The sequence below is a fragment of the Lycium barbarum genome, chromosome 4 (genome assembly GCF_019175385.1).
Source record: "Lycium barbarum isolate Lr01 chromosome 4, ASM1917538v2, whole genome shotgun sequence".
NCBI lineage: Eukaryota > Viridiplantae > Streptophyta > Magnoliopsida > Solanales > Solanaceae > Lycium > Lycium barbarum.
The window spans coordinates 33561961-33571241 of NC_083340.1; the positions used below are offsets into that span (position 1 = coordinate 33561961).

General features: G+C 34.7%; 1 long non-coding RNA gene across 1 annotated transcript; it reads right to left on the reverse strand.

Moving 5' to 3' along the window:
- Positions 1–7344: 7344 nt before the first annotated feature.
- Positions 7345–8811, reverse strand: LOC132638356 (uncharacterized). Its single transcript, XR_009581694.1, has 2 exons — positions 8300–8811; positions 7345–7615 (listed from the first exon to the last, which is right to left on the reverse strand). It is a non-coding gene; the product is annotated as an uncharacterized LOC132638356 (long non-coding RNA).
- Positions 8812–9281: the final 470 nt, after the last annotated feature.

The following is a 9281-nucleotide window of genomic DNA, read 5'->3' on the forward strand; positions in this document are numbered from 1 at the left end:
GCCTTCGATGGGCGAATGTGGCTGGCATCGAGTAACTCTTTTAGTTGTTTCCTAAGCTCCTCCAACTCAGGCGGTGCCATGCGATAAGGGTCGAATGCGGGTGGCTTAGCCCCTGGATCTAACTCAATCATATGATCCACCTGACATCTAGGAGGCAAGCGCTTAGGTATCTCATCGGGCATGACATTTTTGTTCTCCTCGAGCAACTTCTCTATACAAGGCGGTAGTGTCTCCTGGGGACCCTTGTATTCTTCCAAACTTGCAATATTTGCCATGAATGTCGACTTCCCTTTCTTAAGCCCTTTGATTAGCTGCATAGTTGAAAGTTGTGTTTGGCCCTTTGCATGCGGCATAGTCACTGTAGGCACCATGCAAGCTCCTTCTCGCTCCATGACTCAGAGACGTTGGAGATAGGGATTGATCATTTCATGGAAATGTCTAAAGAATTCTTGCCCCAAAACAATGTCAAAGATACCCATAGTAGGGGTGGTAAAGTTTGTCTTACCTTTCCAATCACCCAATTTGACATCAACTCCATTGGCTACACCACGAGCATTTTTTGGCTTAGCATTCACGGTCTTGACGAGGGCGCTAATTGGAGCAAGTTTCAACTCTAGTCTCTTCGCTAAAGCCTTGGTCACAGAATTGTGAGTCGCTCCAGTGTCCACCAATGCACGAGCGAGCTTGTTATTTATGGTGAGATCCACGTATTGATTTTTATTCTCGTCACGTTGGATAGGTTGCTTCTCGACAGCGCCACATATGCTTATCATACCTAACTGTACGGTGCCTGAACTCTCTCCTTGCATCTACTCCTTTCGTCCACGAACCATTGCATTGAGGCTCTTCAAGTCGAAGAAATTTCTGAAGCCGTGTGGTCCTCCATATATGTAGCATCCTTTCTTCTCGATCTGCGCATTCTTCTCGGCATAGCCCTGACGACCACTTGACTTTTTGCCGTCAAACTTGTTGGCATTTTGAGTCCTGGAGTAGTGTTGTTGAGACTCCTTGTTCTTGCCACAGTCTCCCCACCTTTGGCATTGCCATCCCTTGACTCATTACCTTTGCCTTTTTTGCGTTTGTCATGCCTGAAATCCATCAAAGACTCGGCCTCCACTATGGCTTGGTCTTTATCGCTAACTTGCCTCTATTGCAATTCTTGCTTAGCCCAGTTCTGCAACCCTTCCATGAAATGAAATAACAAGTCATCGCTAGTGAGGTTGGGAATTTGAAGCATAAAAGTGGTGAACTCCTTGACATAGTCGTGAATGCTCCCTGTCTGCTTTAACTCTCTAAGTTTGCGTCTTGCCTCATACAAGACATTATTTGGGAAGAACTGTCGCTTGAACTCATTCTTGAACTGATCTCATGTGTTGATTGTGCATAGACCTCTGTCAGCATCGGCGACCTTTCTTCTCCACCATAGTATGGCAGTCTCCGTTAGGTACAACACAGCGATGTTAATCTTGGCCTCATCGTCCCTCACTTTTCCATGCCTGAAATAGTTCTCCAAGTGCCAAAGAAAGTTCTCCACCTCTTGTGCATCACGAAACCCTTTTGAACACTGGTGGCTTGGGAGCCTCGATCTTAGCCTCCCTCGTCACGATAATATTATTGGCTGCCTCGGTCACACAAATGTTGACCTGCTCTTCGAGTGCCACTATTTTTGCCTTCATGGCATCGATAGTACTCAACGCCTCCATGAGTCTACACTCTAAGGCAATGATGGCTTGCTTTACCTCAATCTCTGCCTGCATACGCCCCTCCAAGTCATTTTGGATGCTTTCAATTTCTTCAAGAGTATGCCCCTCAAGAACCCTAAGAGTGCCCTCCACCTTGCCCCAATATTTTGATGGCATCCATCCCCACATTAACCTTCATAACCCACTCTTTACCGAGCGAGGCGTCCTCGGACAAGGCCTCCACGTCATCCTCGCTCGCCTCAGTAGTAGATGGTTCTTGGGATGTAAGCCCTTCATTTGACACAACCTCTGGCGGCACCTCCTTGCTCTTATTGGCGGCAATCCTCTTTTTGTTATGGCCCTTCTTGCCAGCAGCATCCTGGATGATGTTGGCTTGGGTTTTAGCAGGGTTGATTTCTCCGTCGTTTGTCATTCCCTTAGTCGCAAACTTCGCTCTAATAGCACATATTGTCACGTCCTTAGTCTTCAACAAAGCGCACGTGTAGCACTTGACAATTCGCTCACATCCTTGCATAACTTGCTCACGATCTTGCTATGCCAAGTCAACCTAGATTACTACACTCAAGATCGCTAAGGAAATAGTAATTGAGAAAGACAAGAGAAATTTGCTAGAAGGAAGCTTTTTATTATAGAAGATTTAATTGATTTTTACTTCATGGTTTTTACAAATGGATGCCCCTCTATTTATCCTATTCACCTAGGGACTAGTATACAAATAATAATTAATGTATAAGTCCCTACATATTTACAAAGAAATCCCTTCTCTAGAATTATCCACTAGGCTAGAATATTCTAAGGTCCTAAGAAATCTTCTAGCAAGTTCATAAATATCTAGAGCATCTCCATAAGAATCTCCATAGCTCTAGAATCATCCAACACATGCTAGACTTTTTTTTTTCATGTAAGCATCCACATGGCAAAAATAGCTCTAAATGGCACCTAGGTGGCATGATGACGTGGTCATCACACTTGATAGACACTCTTGAAGTCAAATTCAGAGGTTCAATAGGAACAATACTTAGTTGAAATGTCAAAATAAAAAAATAAAAAAATGATAAATTTAGAGAGCCGCATATGCATCAGGCCCTGTTGATAAGTTTGCTTAGCTAGAAGGAAGAATGTTATTTCTTGTACTAGGTAACACAAATTACGTAAAGTTAATCATGAAATGCTTGACGTCATTTTAGTTTGTTTTTTTGACATTAAGATGATCACCTACTAGTTCAACGAATTGTTATGTATATTCTAAGAAAAGAAAGAACACAGAAAAGATTAGGGGTGGGCGTTCGGGTCATCGGATTGGATATGAAATTTTCGATTTGGATATTTGGTTTTCGGATTGAAGAAATTACAATCCAAATCCAATCCAAATAAGTTCGGATTGGATTGGATATTTTAAGTTCGGTTTCGGATTATTCGGTTTGGATATTTCGAATTTTCGGATTTGACTCTTGAGACTTAAGGAAAACTTATTATGAACGAAATTCATGTGTTAGTTTCACAGAGGTAAATCTAAATCTTAATTGCTCAATAAAAAAAGTCTTCCCGTTCAAATTAGGATTAACAAATCCAAGTCATGTCCAACATAATAAATCCATACCAAACAAAAGCATTCTGGAAAAGTGGAAATGATCTACGAAATGAACAAAATAAATTCTAAGTAGTCATCTAGAAAAATAACAACGAACTCTGCCATGGTCATACTTACGTGAGACATTTGAGACATGAGAAGTAAGAAAACCCTATATTATATTTGATTTAGTAGAGAATTATATATTGGACTTAATAGTTTAATAGGTACGGCCTTAGGTACTAATCCATTGGACCTTTAGAAACTAGATTTATTAGTATTGGGCACATATGATATAGGTAGGGTAAGATATAAGGTATAAAAATTTCAGATTTTCGGATATCCAAAAATCCGTAGTACTAAATCCATATCCAATCCGAAATTCATAAATTTTAAAAATAAAATCCGAATCCAATCCATAATCCAAATATCCAAACCAAATATTTAAAAAATTCGGATTTCGATTTAAATTTTGGATTGACCCAAACTGTGCCCACCGTAGAAAAGACAATAAAGTAATAAGAGAAAAGGAAGTGTTTCACGTGGATGCCAAAACTCTTGTTTACTCCGCAAGTTGTTATAGGGAACACCATAAATTTCAACTTTTATGCCTTGTTTAGGAACCATATTATTCATGATGCCGTGAAAATCTGAAACATGTCTCCTGTTTCCTGCATAGAACTTTCCAAAGTACTACTTTGTTCTTTTTTTATTTATTACTCTTTTCACTCTCTTTCAAGAATTCAAATAAAGACCTCTAAATCAAAAAATAAAATAAAATGGAGTACCAAGTAAAATCATAAGGATACCTACAACTATTCTGAGGTTATATGACTAGAAGAACAATCCATAATTCATAATACTTCAGACTTCAGCAAGATTTTTTATGTGATCTTTTAATATCTTGTAGGAGTATCTATTTGAAAGAACTCCACACCAATCCTTAGTTACAAACCTAAGAAAAACAATACCGAATAATGCATGTTTTACGTTTCATCTTTTTGTAACTTAAACGTATTAGTAACATATATTTGTAACTTCATATTACTATGTACGTTTTTCTTTCATATTGTTGGAAATATTATGGAAAACACTTCATCGCGAACACATGCAGGGGCTTCTCTTGATCACGAACACTTATAGGGACTTCTCTTCATCACGAACACTTATAGGAACTTCTTCTAAGCTTGAGAAAAATACTTGATGGCGAATACTTGTAGAGAATTATTCATAGCTTGAGGCATGCCAATGACACTGTCCTTAAGGATATTTCACCCGGTATGGGCGTATCCCCCAGGATTCAACAAGCTCGTTTAGTACAAAACTAGGAGCAAGAATCTAACAAAGATTTATCTTATACAAAACCCAACACTATAATATTGTAAGAAGTATTTCTCTTATTGTCTCTCTCCGAAGGAAAAGGACTATATTATATATATATAGGCAACAAAAAGTCAAACCCTCAAATAACTGAGATACCCACCATTTTATAAGAATATACGGATGACCAAAATAGACTAATAAAGAGCAAAGCCCAATGACCACAAAAAGAAGTAAATGTCAATAAAATGACAAAGGGTCTGTTACAAAACAAAGCTAATAACATGCAACTTTAAAGCCATTCAATGCTATCATCAACTGCCAGAGACCATTCAAATTGATTTAATGTAGTAGCTATTAAGGCTCTTAAAATAGTCAAATACGTATATAATAAATCTGATCACAAAATAATAATTTTATCATTAGAGCTATTTAATGTATTAAATATTCGGTTATAACTTTGCTCAATTTGATTGCAAATAGAAGACCATTAAAGATAACATTTGTATTGCAAAATAATGACTCATCAATATAATATGAAAATCATGAATTTGGATATAAGTTTAAAACTTCTTTTTGAGATATTAAACTCATTTTTCACAACAATCCGCCACATATCTCAAAAAGAATATTAAGTAATGAAATAAAAATTTTTGATAGGTTTTCACATATCTCAAAAGGAAAAGAAGTAGAAAGAATATTTTGCTGGATTTCCACATATGAGTACAATGCATCGAATCTGGTGTCGCGTAGACTATGAACCAGACCTAGATAAAATAAGATTATACTTACAGAATAATTGGTGAAGTTTAGAACTTCTATGAACCAAGAATTCTTTTGTAAGTCCAGCGTCTTATTCTATCACATTATACTTGCACAATCTTTGTCGTTATCGCGATTTTACGCTAAGAGGTCATGCGCGTGTCCTGGTATTCATGAGTGCTCTAGAAATCTGTCACAATTTCATAGAAGCGGCACCACTCCACACTCATATAGGTCCACCCATCAAGTGTACTCTGCAGAGCAATACACCACCTATAAAGAATATGATAATGGATTAAGAGTTTATAACATCAGTCTCACTTTGCCTTGCAGAATTGCACTATATTCACACACCATAGGAAGGGACATAATTTTTATAGTGCACACTTGATCAACTAATGACTTGTTATTACCCATATGAACCTAATTCATGGGATCTCCAATCACATAGGTTGGGTTACCATCATTGTTGATCTTCTCAAATTGACTAAAAAATTCCATTCCCCTCGATGTTTCTTATTGTCTGTGAATTGATCAGATTCACCTCCGACTTCACATAATTTACATAATTAATTTCTTCTCATAGCAGTTGCTTTAACACGTTATGTCTCAAATACATATGTCTATTGTTGCCATTCAATTTTTTTTTTATTTCACTACAGTTATTGTCGCTTGACGACCACAATATATAGACACCAAAGATGTTGGCTTTATTCCAATTGAAATACTCACTAAGAGGTCTCTTCAACATTTAGCCTCATCACCAACCAACTCCAAAAATTCACTATATTTAGTACCATAATTATAGTACCTCTCAAATATACTTTTTCATTTCAAAATTTGAGTAGCATAACATTAGCAAGACACCCCCACAACTTCAAATATTTCAGTCTAATGAATAGTCTTTCCACAAGAAAGTTGACCTCTAAATAAATGAGAACATCTCAATATTAAAATGTAATAAAAACCTTTAAAGGCTATTGAAATAACCGAATACGTTTTTACCATTGAATTCCAATCAAATCATCATATACATTTACACCCAAGAGTTCAAAGCTACTATTATTATAGGTCTACTACAAATTAAACAACTAAACAGACGTTGCAAAATAAATTAATATAATGACTATTAAACAAGTTTAGTAAAGGACAAAGCTAAAGTTAGAAATATATTCAGATGATTATGTTAAGGTCTCATTAAAATTATAACTGTAGACATCTGTTTTTCCAGCATAAGGCAATCTTAAAGTTGTATTTTCTTGATATGAGAAAAAACTAACATATTCAACTCTAATATGAAATAAATTATATGAACCAGTCAAGAAAACAAAGTATTAATATTTTCATCTTGAAAATTATCAAACACAGATAAATCATGATTACAGTACTCATCATCACCCACAAAAACATTATTTTTGATAAACCGTATCAAACTCAAATAAAATATGTACCCAACTTGTCCTAATAATCACACAGAACTCAAGTTGAATCAGATGTTAGAAACATGTACCACCTTAGTTAATGCCAATGTTTTCAAATGTGAGTTTAAGAAGAATTTTCCATTTCCAAAAACATAAGTAGTCACTACAAGAAAAGGCTCAATTTGTGGGGGTATTTCTTCGATTAGTGGCGGTTTTTTACTCCCACTAATTGAATTGTGACGGTTTTAAAAAACGCCACAATTACCCTCGCCACGAGCATATTTGTGTCGGTTTCTTACAACCTCCACGACGACCGCCGCAAAATCAAATTTTAATTTGTGGCAGTTTTCAACATCAATATGTGGCAATTTAGAACCTCTACAATATGATCTCAATATTTTAAAATATTACACTAGCGTTGGTTTCAAACCATCACAATATGATATTAATATCTATTACGATTTAATTTGTGCAAACTTTAAACCGCCACAAATTGATATTTTATCTTTTAAAAAAATTGAATTTGAATTACATCAAGCCTATATAATCTTATATACAAACAACTAACTAACTAACACATAATGTAAATAAAATTTCACCAACTAAATTCATAGTATAAGAAGTAACATGAATTTAAATTATTCATGTCAAACTCAAGTAATACAAACTCGTATATTATAAGTTAATTGTTACAACTTTAAATCCAAAAAGAACAAAAATAGTTCTATATCAATAAAACATAAAAAAGCACTAAACATTTGCTCGGTGATTAGAGCTGTTGCACCCCATGATCTTCTTTCATCTCAGGGTAAAGTAAGCTTACTCTCCGCATCACTAAGCTGAAATGATAAAGCAAAAGTATATGTAATTAGACAAATAAACATATCTTAGTACGAATAAACCAGTCACATGCATACATATAAAAGAGATTTTAAAATCCAATTCATCTCAAAAGTAAGTTCATATGAAGCTTTCATCTTGAAAAAGGTCTATTGGAACATGGATGTGAGGATAAAACTTTGATAAAGGTCAAACATGATATTGCGCTTGAAGAATTTTGCAATCAGAAAGTAAAAAGTAGAAAGACAAAGTAAAAGAAGACTTAAACCACAAATATAATGTACTAAAAACATGATCTTCATGGCTTAACTAGAAACTTTATAGATAATTAGAAATTAAAGTATGACTAAAAGCAATTATGGTTATTGAACTATCAAAAAGAATAAAAATCACAATAGGTAGTAAGTGTCAACTAACAAGTAATTGTAGATACATCATATATATCATAATAAAATTTTGGTTCCTATGTCTCTAACGTCCTCCAATGCATACTGATGCTAATAATAACAACAACATGAATTATTTCTACTCTAAGTAAGCATCGAAAATACAACCTAAGCCTATGTCGACCGACTACCAAAATCAGATCATGGTGTTTAGTGAATTGTAAATACATAAAAGTATTGTTACATTGGATCTCAAAAATCCAGTGTGAATCTAAAACCCGTACGACGGAGTATTACCTTCACATCCACAGAAGTATGATCCAATGTAACGTCTCTTTTAGACCTCCACTTTGTAAAACCTACAAAAGAAAAAGTAAATCAAAAGAGTTAATTGACCCATAAATTTCAACCAGAAAAAGATAAGAAAATGTAGGAGCAAAGGGAGAAAGGAGAAGGTAGGCCGCCAGTGAAAATGTAGGAGCAAAGAAAATATGGGTTTCCAGTTTTTATTTTGTGAGAAGGAACTGTCGGTTGGGTTTTAAATTTTTGGGATAGATTTGGTCTTTGGGACTTTCAATTTTTGGGGGGAAAGTTTGGCTCCAAATGAAAAATAAAAGAAACTATAAAAAAACTGATCGTATTGCCACTATTTTTTTATTTTTTTTTGGTTATTAGTATTTAGTACTCCGTCCGTCCAAATTTATGTGATATAGTTTGACTAGGCACTGAATTTAAGAAAGAAAAAAACACTTTTGAAATTTATGGTCTAAAAGAAGCCGTAAATATTTGTGTGACTCTAAATCATTTCATTAAGGATAAAGGAGGAAGTTTTAAGTTAAATTATTTCTAAATATAGAAATGTATCGTTCTTTTGGGAACAAACTAAACGAAAAGTGTATCACATAAATTGGGACAGAGAAAGTAGTAGTACTTAATTAGTACTCTAATTATAATGTTGTCCTTGCAAAATTAATTACTCCTACTTTAATAAAAGCTTAAATAAAGATAAAATGCATATAGAAATAAATAGAATAAAGGGAGAAGGGTAAAAAATATCTGTGAACTTTTCGAAATTGATCAATTTTATACTTTGTAACGTTTTTTAATATTCAGATCTTCATTAAATTTCAAACGTCTTACTCTTAATGAAAATTCAAAACAAATGAGGTCTAAAGCAAATTCATTAATATTATTAATGTAGAAAAATAATTTTTTGAATAGTTATATAAGCAAAGGATATATGATTTCATGTCCAGAAATAATAATTCATACCTAATGC